Genomic DNA, 13,168 nt, shown 5'->3' with positions numbered 1-13,168 from the left:
TCCAGTAAAGTCAAAATACCTCAAAATTGTACTTAAGTACAGTACTTGAGTAAATGTACTTAGTTACTTTACTCCACTCCTATTATCAGTGAGGACTACTTCTTTCTGAACAAAAAGACAATTAAGCATCTTCAGCAGTTTCTCCAGCTTACCTGTGGCATGATCGTTGTATAGTAGTTGCAATACAGAGCACATACTGGCCTTGCAGTGCACTCCTTTGCAAACAGACAGCTAAACAAGAAAAGTGTGCTCCTCTGAGCACAGGTCTTCGCCAGACCGGGTTGCCCACCCAGGGCTCGCAAAATGTTGAGGGCAGTCATAGCTAATTGGAATGGACTCTGAAAACGGATCATCATCTTGACCACTATCAACTTGATCTTCCAATAAAATCACAAGGCTTGACTTTCCTTGTTGAATTTACTCAAAGGCATAGTTTGTAACTTTGCCCTGTGTTTACATAACAAAAGAATAAATACATTTTTTACACATCATTTCCCAGCAGTCAACATGTATTGTTTTTTTTTAATGTAAACACAGGGTAAAGTTACATACTTTGCTGCCTTTAAAGATTTTTGTTGTGAAACTGAAACACAATGCAGAAATGGAAGCGTATATGCAGTACACAACTGATATGACTGAATTCAGGTATGGTATTCAGAATGGACAACAAAATAGGCTACAATTTGGCAAAATAAAGCTTACTGTAAACCTACATTTACCAACTTAGCTCTTACATTCATTCTCTGTACACATAGGCTGGTGCATTGGTTCTCAAAGTGGGGTCCGGGGACCCCCAGGGGTCCTTGAGGGAGTTCCAGGCGGTCCCCAGCTAAAGGATGTATAGTTAGGAACCAAATGGACCCTTATTGGTCTGTAACTCAGAGAGTGTACAAATGGAACCAAATGGACCCTAACGGGGTCCATTTGGTTCCATTCGTACACTCTCAGAGTTAAATTAACATTGATGTTTCAATATAAATTGGGGGTCCTAGAGATAGAAATGCCATTAAATGGGGGTCCGTATAGCATAATGCATGTCAAACTGGGGGTCTTTGCAATTAAAATGGTTGAGAATCACTGAGAGTCCCTGGCATATCTTTTCAAATAGGGGTCCGTTAATTTGGGGGTCCTTGACATGAAAAGGTTTGAGAACCACTGGGCTAGTGCTTCGAAAAAAACACAAATACGTGCATGTTACAGGGAACAGGGAAATCTAACTTCATTGAGTGGGCTTGGATGGCGCGTATAGAAAACCAGTGCTAACAAACCTACACCCACTGCTTTGAAAACCAATCCAGATAATGATCATAATATGACTGAACGTCCTAAAGTCTTTGCATTGGTTCTTCAATGCTGTCATTTTTTAAGAATGTCCGAATTGATTCCACACAGTTTTAGCCTGAATTTAGATGTCGCCTGCCTGACATATCGGTAGGCGGAGATCTCTGATCTTCTGGCTACGCGAGACTACAGGGAGCTAGCAATTAGAGCCACTAGCTGGCCTATTTAGAGCACATGGTCTATCAAAGTTGCAAACTAAATTCAAAGAGAGGGCAGCACACATTTTGTTGAAGAATAGCCTACTTTTAATTGTGCAAAGTTTCATCCCCATTCCTGCCATTTTTGCTCCATGATGCCTGAGTCATGAATTGTGACCCATGCCTGTGATTCTTCGTAGACCACTTTATATTACTAGAAATAAAATAAAAGCATATACAAGTTCTAAGTATAGGTTCATCTGAAAGACAGTCAACTTTAACTTTATCTATTTTGTAATGAGCCATCCAATAGCTGTAGACCTAAACCTAGATCTCCGATGTCTTAGAATAATAACTATTATCATAAATGTTGGCACAATTATCGTTACAAGTATAACATATGAAGCCCGCTCACCACCCTCGATGATTTGATGAAGTGCATTTTTCTGCCAGGCTTTCCAGATAATCAGTTAGACTTAGCGAATAAGCTATCACATATCGCTATGATATTACACGCCACAAAAGATGAAAGAAGGTAAATGGAACAGGAGATCCCCCTTTGAATTAATTAATCTCTCGTTATGTTAGAAAAACAGGTGCCCTTTAGGATGTTGGCCCTCTGGCCTGGGTAGTTTTTCCAGAACCCAGATGCACATTAATCCATTAAGACCGGGAACGCATCTGTGTCATGTTAAGATTTCTTTGGCTATTCAAAAATAGCAGATATACAAGCTCATAGCTTGTAGATCTGCTATTTCTGAAAAACCGTGAACATTTGAGCAAATCTTTTTTTTTTAAGCGAACATTTGTAACTCAAATCGTTGACTCTGGGGGTCCCTGGAACAAAATATTTTATAAATGTTCGCTTTAAAAATACATATATTCAAAGATGTGCACAATTTTTTAAGATTTTTCTAAAATAGCAGATCTACAAGCTCGTAGCGCGGCACTCGGTGCCGCGCTATGAGCTTGTATATCTGCTATTTTTGAATAGCCCAAAGAAATCTTAAAATGACACAGATGCGTTCCTGGTCTAAATGGGTTAAAAATACACTGGGAACACATTTTTTGTGTTTTTTTGTGTATGCATGTGCTTGTTTCAGGCCCGGTATTTTAGAATCTGTCTATCATTTGATGCTGAGTTTAATGTTGTGTCTGTGAGATGCCTTAAGGTCACACAGTAAGTGACGTGTGGTTAAGGCAAGAATAGGCAGGATGAAGTGATATGAACGACAGCCGGTTCACTTTCTCGTTTGGCAAGCATAGTACAGAGTTGGCTGCTCATCAGAGGAAAAGTCTGTGTGTAGTATTTCAGACATTTAAAAGTTGTCACTTGAATATTTGGCTCCTACCGCCAAGATCCGCATCGGAGATGAAAGGATCCTAGATCATGGGTTTTCAACTGGTGGTCCGTGGACCACTGGTGGTCCGTGAAGGTATTGCACGTGGTCCCTGACCATGCATTTAGTAATGTAGGAAAGTGAAGATTTGTATTATATTTTATTTTATCAACCACTATTTGAGAAACACTATGATGTATGATGACGCATCGATGTTGTCAGTTACTTGGAAGTCGAATGTCAAGAACTTCCACAGAAATGGGAGTTCGAATTTCAATGGAAACTGTACCGGTTTACCTGGTTGAGTCATCATTAGTAGGAAAAGTGCCCATATCAATCTCATGTGTTTGCTCATACATATGTTGCAATGAATCAGTTAACATGAGTTTAATATGGAAGGTTAAGAGAACAGAATAAGGGCAGGGCAACCACCAACCATGGGAAAGTAATGGATCAGTGGTTCTCAATCTTTTCTGAGCTCTGGACCACTAGCATATCTCAGTTATTTGTTAAGGGTTTGATTTAATTCACCTCGAATTAACAAATTAAATTAAGGCCTTAACAGTCATTATTTCATTTCAAGCTTTTTCCCCCACACCACGCCCATATCCCCTCTCCCAACACAACAGTGGTCCCCAGGTTGATTCTCAGTCAGGGTGGTGGTCCCTGGTTCATAATCAGTTGAAAACCCATGTCCTAGATGATCCCAAACAGATCCATGGGCTACTGAATTGTTTTTTAGAACTTCAAAAATACATTAACATAGTATGTCTTTTCATGGATGTACTGTGTTTTGGAAAAGTGCCAAACTGATCAAATAACATTCATATATCCACACTCAGCACTGGCAACAACTTTAAGGTGCAACTTTCAAGATCCACAATCCCACACAGTAACCAACAGTGGTGTAAAGTAACTAAGTACATTTACTCAAGTACTGTGCTTAAGTACAATGTTGAAGTATTTTTTACTTTACTTGAGTGTTTCCAATTTTCTGTACTTTTACCTCTACTCCACTACATCTCTGAGGCAAATATTGTACTTTTACTCGACCACTATTATTTGAAAACTTTAGTTACTAGTTACTTTGTAGATTTTGATCATTATTACAAAACACACATTACCCACTTCAACCCTATGTACATTTCAGCTCACAATGCGTCGCATCGCGACGCATTGTGAGCTTGTAGATCTGCTATTTTCAAAAGATTGTTATACATTTTAAAACTTGTGAAATGGGATCTTCTGCACAATGAGTACTTTCTACTTTTGGTACTTTAAGTTAATTTTCATGCCAATAATACCTTTGTACTTTTACTCAAGTAAACTTTGAATTCCAGATTTTTTACTCGTAACACTACTTCTACATTGCAGTACTGATACTTTTACTGAAGTAAGGAATGTGAGTACCCTTTCCACCACTAACCAAATGTAACCAAATGGACCCTCTCTCACAGGTCCATTTGGTTATACACTCGTCCGCTCCCAGAGTTAAATGCACACCGAGGAATTTACAGTGTATCTGTCAATAGAAGATGATTGGCTCGTCCGTCTCATTTCGACCCCCCCCCCCCCCCCCCGTGACTCCCTGACTCCCCTGCATCGGCCCCGCTCATCTCTCCCAGCTGCTGCGGCTGCAAGCCCAGGTGCTGCGGCACCAACCAACTCATGGATCTCAATCAGGCCCCTCATTCAACCCAGGAACATCCCTGTCAGTCTGTGTTGTCTCCCCAGGGCTCTGGTCTCATCCCAGGCCCAGCCTCTCTCTCTCTCTCTCTCTCTCTCTCTCTCTCTCTCTGACTATACAGCTGCCCCCCCTCCCTCCCTTTCCTCCCCTCCCGGCTCAACACTGGGATTGGATTGTCTGATGACTAGTGCTGGGGGTCGATAACTGTCCTCGGTATGTGTGCACGAGACACTGAAACTAACATCTCAGGACATAATTGTATACTGTATAGCGAGCGAACGCCGTGGTTTATCAGGGATATATTAGTGAATGGGGGGGGGGGGGGGAGAGGCGTTAATAAGTCCGGTTCATTTGGAGGTCTTTTTATCATCGCGCTCTAATGCCCTTCAAATAGGGGCAGATGAGCTGTTGTATATGCACAGGGCATCGGTACCAATGGGTTAACTAATGATGGCATTAGTGTGTGTGTGTGTGTGTGTGTGTGTGTGTGTGTGTGTGTGTGTGTGTGTGTGTGTGTGTGTGTGTGTGTGTGTGTGTGTGTGTGTGCGTGTGCGTGCGTGTGTGTGTGTGTGTGTGTGCGCGCGCATGCATACTGTCATTCGTGTGTGTGTGTGTGTGTGTGTGTGTGTGTGTGTGTGTGTGTGTGTGTGTGTGTGTGTGTGTGTGTGTGTGTGTGTGTGTGTGTGTGTGCCTGTGTGTGTGCGCGTGTGTATCTTTCACAGGTGATCAGTCAAGGCTATCCAGTCAGCCCCTCTCTCCCGGAGCCCCCTCATTACAGCCCACTATCTTCTCTGAACACCTGCAGCCCCACAGCCCACCTTCAGCTCTGGGGCCCATACGCTGCCTCTCTTTGTCCCGGTGTAAAAAGAGCCTGCCCATCACATCAATCTACTGCACTGTTTATATTTATGTACAGGAGAGGGGTCTAAAAAAAGGGCCCTCTTACCGTGGGCTTTATTGACTAAGCATTAAGCGGACATTATCGGGCGATAGCCTAGTTATTTATGAGGCGGTGATAAAGGCTGCAGGACTGAGTTATGTGAGAACCAGACGCGGGATGAAAGCTGCTCATACAGCAACGCTGATACCCGACACTCGCCTCTCTCTTGTCTGGGACGGAGACGAGAGGCGCAGCGGTCGCGCCAAACGGAGCTGAAATGGTCAAGGATTTATGGCCGGTGAATTTATGCTTCCCCATAGGTCAAACGGGGGGGCTGTTTATCTGAGTTTCATTGTCACTGTTCTCGTGGCATCATGCCGCAGGTACTGAAATTTTCATATTTGCTTTAGGCGCGGAGCCAAAAAAACTGGGAGAGAGAGAGAGGGGTATAGCTGCATGTGTAGAATACCATTGACCTCCTCAACTTAACCCATTAAGACCTGAGGCGATTCTTAAAAATGTTCAAAATCTCAACAGTTTTTGAGTGGTGCCAACCACTCCTATATCTGACTTTGTCCGTGTGTCCGTCCGTATGTATGTATGTCCAATAAACAAACATTGATGACAACATCAATACGGGGCTCATCAAAGGCACCACTCTCTTCACACAGGGTGTGATTTTTTGAAAAAAATCTGGAAAATATTTTTTCAAGATTTTTCAAAAATAGCCCAAAGAAATCTTAAAATGAGACCCCAGATGCGTCCCCGGTCTTAATGGGTTAAGTTTTCACATTTTCAGAGCAACTCGGCACTCAGGATGGTTCTTGGATGGTTGGCCTATAAATAATGCATGAAAAAAGAAAACCTCCCTCCTTATACCGGTTGCCTGTTGAATATTTTGCGCAGTTCAATAAACGTGGGAATCCCGAGCACTGCTATATCCATTGCTCTCGCTGACCTTACTGTGGGGAGTGCGTGCTCCGCGCTGACAGACACTGTACATGCTGTAAGACTTATAGTGTAAGTACAGGCTTTGATTTGTGCTTTTCCCCGAGACAGGGATTTATGCAAAGCGTCCTCATGCCTTGTGTCACTTGCGGTGCCTCCCCTCTCCGCACCGTGCGCTGGAGGAGACACCTATCTCCCTGCACGTTCGTCGTACCACTCAAAAGCCTGGTGATTTATACTTCGGCGCGCGAAGGTGTCCCGCGCCTAAAACAAGCTCGACCTATACAGGCTCGCGATGCATCACGGTCCCCCGGAAACGTGCTGTGAGCTTGCATGCTTGCAGATCGGGCTAGTATAGCGGATCGGAGACACCGTCGTACGGAGAAATACAGACACGTCATCGTGGGCTTCATGCACACACGCACACACACACTGTCACCCAAATTCTGAAGCTACACACATCATCACCCCTGTATACAGTACACAAGCTCCGTCTCACCCAGCCAAAGCCATCTTTCTCTGCACTAAACCAGGTCAACAAACAAAAAGCAATTATGTTGGGCAGCTGCCGCCTGGGAGCGGGTAATTACAGTGCGGTGTGGACAGCTTCATTCTAAACAGGTACTAAAAGCATCATTAATCATCCCCCCTCTGACGCCTCGCCCTGGTCATGTGACACAGACTGCTGATGAGCTGGGGAGGGGTGGACGGGGGGGGGGGTGGTGGGGGGGTGGTGCCGCAGGGGGAAGGAGCAAGACCTGATTGGCTCCTTCCGAGAAGTCCTTTTAGAGGTCAGCCAGTCAGCGGAGATGACCCGCCAATGACCTTGTATCACTTGACCCCATGAGGGCCCGAGGGTCACTCTCTCTCTCTCTCTCTCTCTCTCTCATATCAGTTGGAGAGCATGCAGGGCCCGCTGGAGAGAGAGAGAGCGGGCGGCGGAAGATGAATGACACGCACGCAAGGAAGAGGAAGAGAAGAATGGTGCGAGGAGGGGAGAGGGAAGGCACACAGGGTTTGTGTGGCGAGGCGGTGGGAGGGGTGTAAAGATGAAAAATAAAACAGTAGGCGTGAGGTTTGATTGAGCACCTGGTCTTCCCCTTTTGCATAAAATGGCTGATGAAAAAATGTGTTTTTATAGCAGCAAGGCCAGTCCTGTATGATGGCCGTTTGGCCCCCCCCCTCCCCTCCAATCCCCTCCCCTCCCCTGCCTCCCTCCTTTCCTTCTTCTTCTTCACCACCCCCCTCCCCTCTCCTTCTCTACCTCCTTCCCGTTCACTCTCCTTCCTTGTCTGTCATCCCAGCTCTCCCAGGCTACTCTCTCTCTCTCTCTCTCTCCCCTCACTCTATATCTCCCTCCCTCTCACCTTGTTTCATTCGCTCTCCCTCTCACTCTCTCTCCCTCGTTCTCTTTCCTTGCTACCATCGCTCTGTCTCTCTCTCTCTCTCTCTATCTCTCTCTTTCTCTCTCTCTCCATTGTCTGTCTGTCTGCAGGTTGGTTGATAGGTTGATTACATCATTAGAAACTAATTAGTAAAGGAGCAAAAACATTTGCATACTTAATTTTGATTAGGGCGGCAAGAGACAGGAAAAGGTACAAACGACCAAAGGTTGCAAAACGTGTGCAGAGAATTCCTAATGATTTGTTTTATATGCATATGTCTCCTGAAGTCTTATAGGGCGCCTCTCGATGCTCTCCTAGACTAGAGACGTATTGCATTTCCGGGGTGTGAATGTGATGCCGCCGCTGGCCTGAGAATCAATCCATTCCCGGTGTATGGAAAGACATGCAAGATGGCGCCTGACAAGAGCCTTGATTGAGAAAAGTTCACGAACTGTTCTCCCATCACGCACACGGATGGCTGATTGACAGATGAAGCACAAAGACACATCTGAAAGACAGACAGCCAGCCAAACCGTCCTCAAAACCCTACCCATCCTTTTCTCTCCCCTCTGCCATCCGCCGCCCCCCCCCCCCCCCCCCCCCCCCCCCCCCCCCCCCGCCCTCCATCCCATCCCAGCCCCGCCTCGTCAACCCTCGGCTCCCCTTCTCCTCCTCCTCTCTCTCTCTCTCTCCCCTCTCCATATGTCTACGAGCCTGTCACTATGGCAACCTCACCCCGGGGGCAGGGGAGGAGGAGGGGGGCCGACTTTCGTTCAGACAAATAAGCATTGCAGGGCTCATTTATGATGGTTTGTTTAGATATGATAACACAATGATGAGAGGTCAAAATGTGTATACTCGCACACGTGTTTGGACTTAAGTGTGTGGGTGTGTGGGTGTGTGCGTGCGCGTGTGCGTCTGAGTGCATGTGTGCGTGTGTTTGTGTGTGTATGCGCGTGTGTGCCTATTCACATAAAACTGTGTGTGCACTGCGTGTGGTTAAGCATATGTAGTAAAACTGCACAGTAAACACTTTGCAACAATGCAATCAGTTTAAGTCTTCATCGCATCATATCATAGATACGTTCTATTTTTGCAAGACGCACTGAAATATACAAACACTGAAACATACAAACGCCTTTTGACAATAATCTCTCTAACATCGTTATAATATTTCTCAGGTGACAGCGGTAGCAGGCGCGATATTATACACCAATAAAATATCACATAGCACAGGGACCACCGCCATTAAACCAGTGGATGATATCAATGGTATCATTAGCCATGCCAGGCTTTAGGATATAGCTGATAGCTCATCTGCGGTATCAGCAGAACTGGTAAAGGCTCATTGCATTGTTTTGTTTTTTTTCTCTTCCTTTTTTTCCCCATCTCACATTATGCTTGTAGGCAACTTTTGAAAGGGCAATCTAAACTGCAACAGTAAACAGAGCTGCAGGAGAGAGGTCAGCGAGGCTCTGCACAATCAGAGGCGAACGGGAGCCAACTTGGTTGGTTCTCGTGACGCTTCATGGTTTGGTTTCCAGAGGAGATGCACGCTGTGCTGTTCCTATGCCACTGGTTCTCAACATGGGGACCGGGGACCCCCGCAGGAGCCCTTGAGGGGATTCCAGGAGGGACCCAGGGTAAATGATCGATGGCTATAGGAACCAAATGGAAGCCTTACAGGTCTGTAACTCAGAGAGTTCAAATAGAACTAAACTGACCCCTGAGGGCGCAAACACTGAACGGATGCACAGTTTTCACTGCGTAGATTGAGGTCCCAGAGATGAAAGAATTACTTTTTTTAAAATCATATCAAATGGGGGTCCGTGGCCTAATTCATATCAAACTGGGGGTCCTTGAAATTAACAAGGTTGAGGAGATCTACTGTGCAGGACGTGGTGTGACACGCGCAGAGCTGGAACGCACCGGATGTCCTAGGAGGGAATTTTCCTATGCAACAGACGCAACCTTGACACAATTTCACCTCTGCATGCACCCCATCTCACGTTTTCCCTCCACCATCTCGCTCTCCCTCTCCCTCTCTCGTCTCTCTCTCTCTCCCTCTCTCTCATCTCTCTCATCTCTCTCCCTCCCTCTGGTGCCTGACGGTACCTTACATTGACTCAAAAGCCTCCCCTCCCCCCTTTTCAAGAGCAAAATTTCCTTTGCAGCCAGAAGTGCTGAGTGCTGCTGTTTGCTTTGTACACAGAAATTCGCTGAGGCTGTAAGCTGTCCCCAAACATCTGCTCCCTGGAGTGGAGCAGGAGAGGAGAGGCAAGGACTGAATTGGTGTGCATGTGGTTTAGTGGAGCTACGTCTAGATGTGTTATGTATGGATGTGCCTCTGTGTGTGTGTGTGTGTGTGTGTGTGTGTGTGTGTGTGTGTGTGTGTGTGTGTGTGTGTGTGTGTGTGTGTGTGTGTGTGTGTGTGTGTGTGTGTGTGTGTGTACAGTCGCGCACACATGTGCACATGTACATACGTGTATAAATGTATTGTTTAGGCATGCCTGCCCCAACGCATCTGTACATGGGCATGTGTGTGTGCGCCTGTGTGTCTGTGTGCGCAAGGACAATTATTCAAATATGTGCTTTGTATCCTTCTAAATGCTTTATTGGTTGCACCCAGGATACAAAATACATCTTTGCATAATTGTGCACAGCCATATTATGCACACAGGCGCGCGCGCACACACACACACACACACACACACACACACACACACACACACACACACACACATACGTAGTCTACATGTGCGCTCTAGAACACACACACACACACACACACACACACACACACACACACAGGTGCACTTGGATACTCAAGAGCCCTCTTTGAATTTCTCGCCATGCAACATGTTTGGTAGCCAAATACGGGAACAAGAAAAGAGCAAAAAGACCAATGATGCATGAAAGTCAGGGCGAGCAAAGAAAAACAGTAACAGCAGAGCGAGGGATGATGGTTGAAGGGACGAGTGCAAAGATTAAAAGGAGGGCAAGAAGTGGTAAAACAAGGGTATACGGCATTCAAATGTTCCATTATTAAAACATAACAACACCTGGACCATCTATAAGTGCTTCATGTAGGGTTAGGATTCGGAAAAGCTTAACTTGATCAAATTGAGTTAATTCCCCTGAGCACCGGCGAAGATATTACATGCATATTTATGCATTAAGTTAATTCTCGGTCAACTTGGTATTCATTACAGTGAGCTCAGAACAGAGCCCACTTATATGTGTTCATTTAAAATGTAATGTAAGACTCATTGTACAGCGCATATGTGATCAACGCAGCACGCCACAGGAGAATAGCAACAGCTGTCCACATCAGTAAAGGCACTGTGAAATCCTTAGTGTTCATTTAACTCCGAGAGTGTCCAAATGGAACTAAAAATGGACCTGTAACAACAATACAGGGGAGAAATAAACCAACAGACTGTCAATTGGCTTGTTTGTCATAAGTAATACGACACCTAATGAATACATCACCCCTACTTTAACCATGCACTTAAACTCTCTGTACTTAAAACGGACCCATGAGTTACAACTGTACTTGGACCGCTTTTTCGAGTCTACACCCAATCTCTTCACCAAAAATAGCCGATCTACAAGCTTGTTGTGAGATTTTAGATCTGCCGTTTTTGGCTATCGTTCCCCCGGAATATGGATGCTGGGGTTCAAATGGTATATATTTCTACTTGAAGTTTCTATAGCCACAGAGGTGCAAGAGATAAAACAGTAACATTTAGTGTTTTTGTAAGTTAGGTTTGTGTGTGTAGCTTCAGTTATTATGCATTGTGTGCATGCACACGACAAGTAGACCTTTCAACTGGGTCAATGGAACTAACGTATTAGTATGCATTTCATAATGACAACATGTTCATATTTATGAGGCAATAAAGTAGTAGGTATAACACATACTAAATAGTGTGACTTGTTATATAGTACAACAACTGGACCTGGACAAGTCCCTTTGGGTCACTTTGTACTCTCTCAAGAGTTAAATTAACACTGGGCATTTGTACAGTAAGAGCTGAAGCTGGAAGAAGTTTTGGACAAAGTATTATCTTTATTTCTATAGTTTTTTTGTAGGGGTCAATTTGGATCCATTTTTACACTAAATTAACACTGGGGACAACTTTGACAACTAGGTTGTTGTCTTTTGTTCTGTTTTGTCTTATTCACATCATTTATCATGTTCGTTTGTGTGTACACAGTAAATCCTCAGTGTTCTTTTATCCATGTGCAACTCTGTGCGTATGCAATTTCAATTTGTACCAATTTAACCATATGGAATCTTATGGGTCCACTCAGTTACACAATGTACACCCTTGGAGTTCAATTTAAGATGCTGCAAGTGATATTTTTTGATACGTTCTTTTTTTGGTTAAAGCTCTATATTCTCATTGGGGACTCCCTGTCTTTCAAACTCTTTAGAGTCAAGTCCTTAGGACTTTTTGTGTTATCCTTTTAGCATTATTGTATAACTGTACCACTGTACTATTTTGCACTATTAATAAGTATTTATTCAATCAATCAATCAATCAATCAATCAATCAAACAAACTATAGAAACAAGCTCTGTATAGCAATGATCAGAATGAGTTTTTCCAGCAAAAAAACATAACTTACACCCCTTTTAACACTCAGAGTTTTACAGTGTAGGCATGGCACAGCTGTCTGTCTTGTGAACAGAGTTACAGACGAGCACAGATTCATCAGGGGGACAGTCACACTTGAACGGTTTCAAACTAAATGTCAGGTCTGAACAAACAATGCAGGCCTCCTCTCATCAATTGAGAGGCAAATGTTGAAACTGCCAGAGGACAAAATTAAAGTGATAGTTCACCCAAAATAAATCAGCTATATTTCCCTCCTTTTTTTTTTTGCCCACCTTCACCTCATCTGAGATTCACATAAAAGCCCTCCCCCCTCCCCTCCCCTCTCAATGCCCCACCTGCACTTTGGCACTCTTCAATACTTCATAACACAATTTTGTAAGCTATTTTCTGGGATATTTTTGAATAAACTGTCCAATAAAAATGTGATAAAGTATAATGGGGGCCGTGTTGGTTTCCTGAAAACTTCAAAAATCTATATACAGCAATGTCTTGGGTGTTCATTTAACTCTTGAGTGTAAAATGTATCTTTTTACACTTTCAAAGTTAAATGTATTGTAATGGAGCAGTTTTGGTTTTCCGAAAACTTCCTTTAAATTAACACTAGGGTCTAACACTGAGTTAACACATTAAGACTGGGAATGAATCTGTGTCATTTTTTGATTTGAGCTAAAAAAGCATTATTTTACACTTTGGCTATTCAAAAATAGAAGATCTACAAGCTCATAGCGCGGCACCGAGTGCCGCGCTATGAACTTGTAGATCTGCTATTTTTGAAAAAATGTGAACATGTGTGCAAATCTGTGAATACATAAATATGTTCTTTTAA

Source organism: Gymnoscopelus microlampas, assembly GCF_963454915.1.
Source record: "Gymnoscopelus microlampas genome assembly, chromosome: 10".
NCBI classification, from domain to species: Eukaryota; Metazoa; Chordata; class Actinopteri; order Myctophiformes; family Myctophidae; genus Gymnoscopelus; species Gymnoscopelus microlampas.
The sequence above is the reverse complement of the archived record's forward strand: the minus strand, read 5'-3'. Positions refer to the sequence as shown.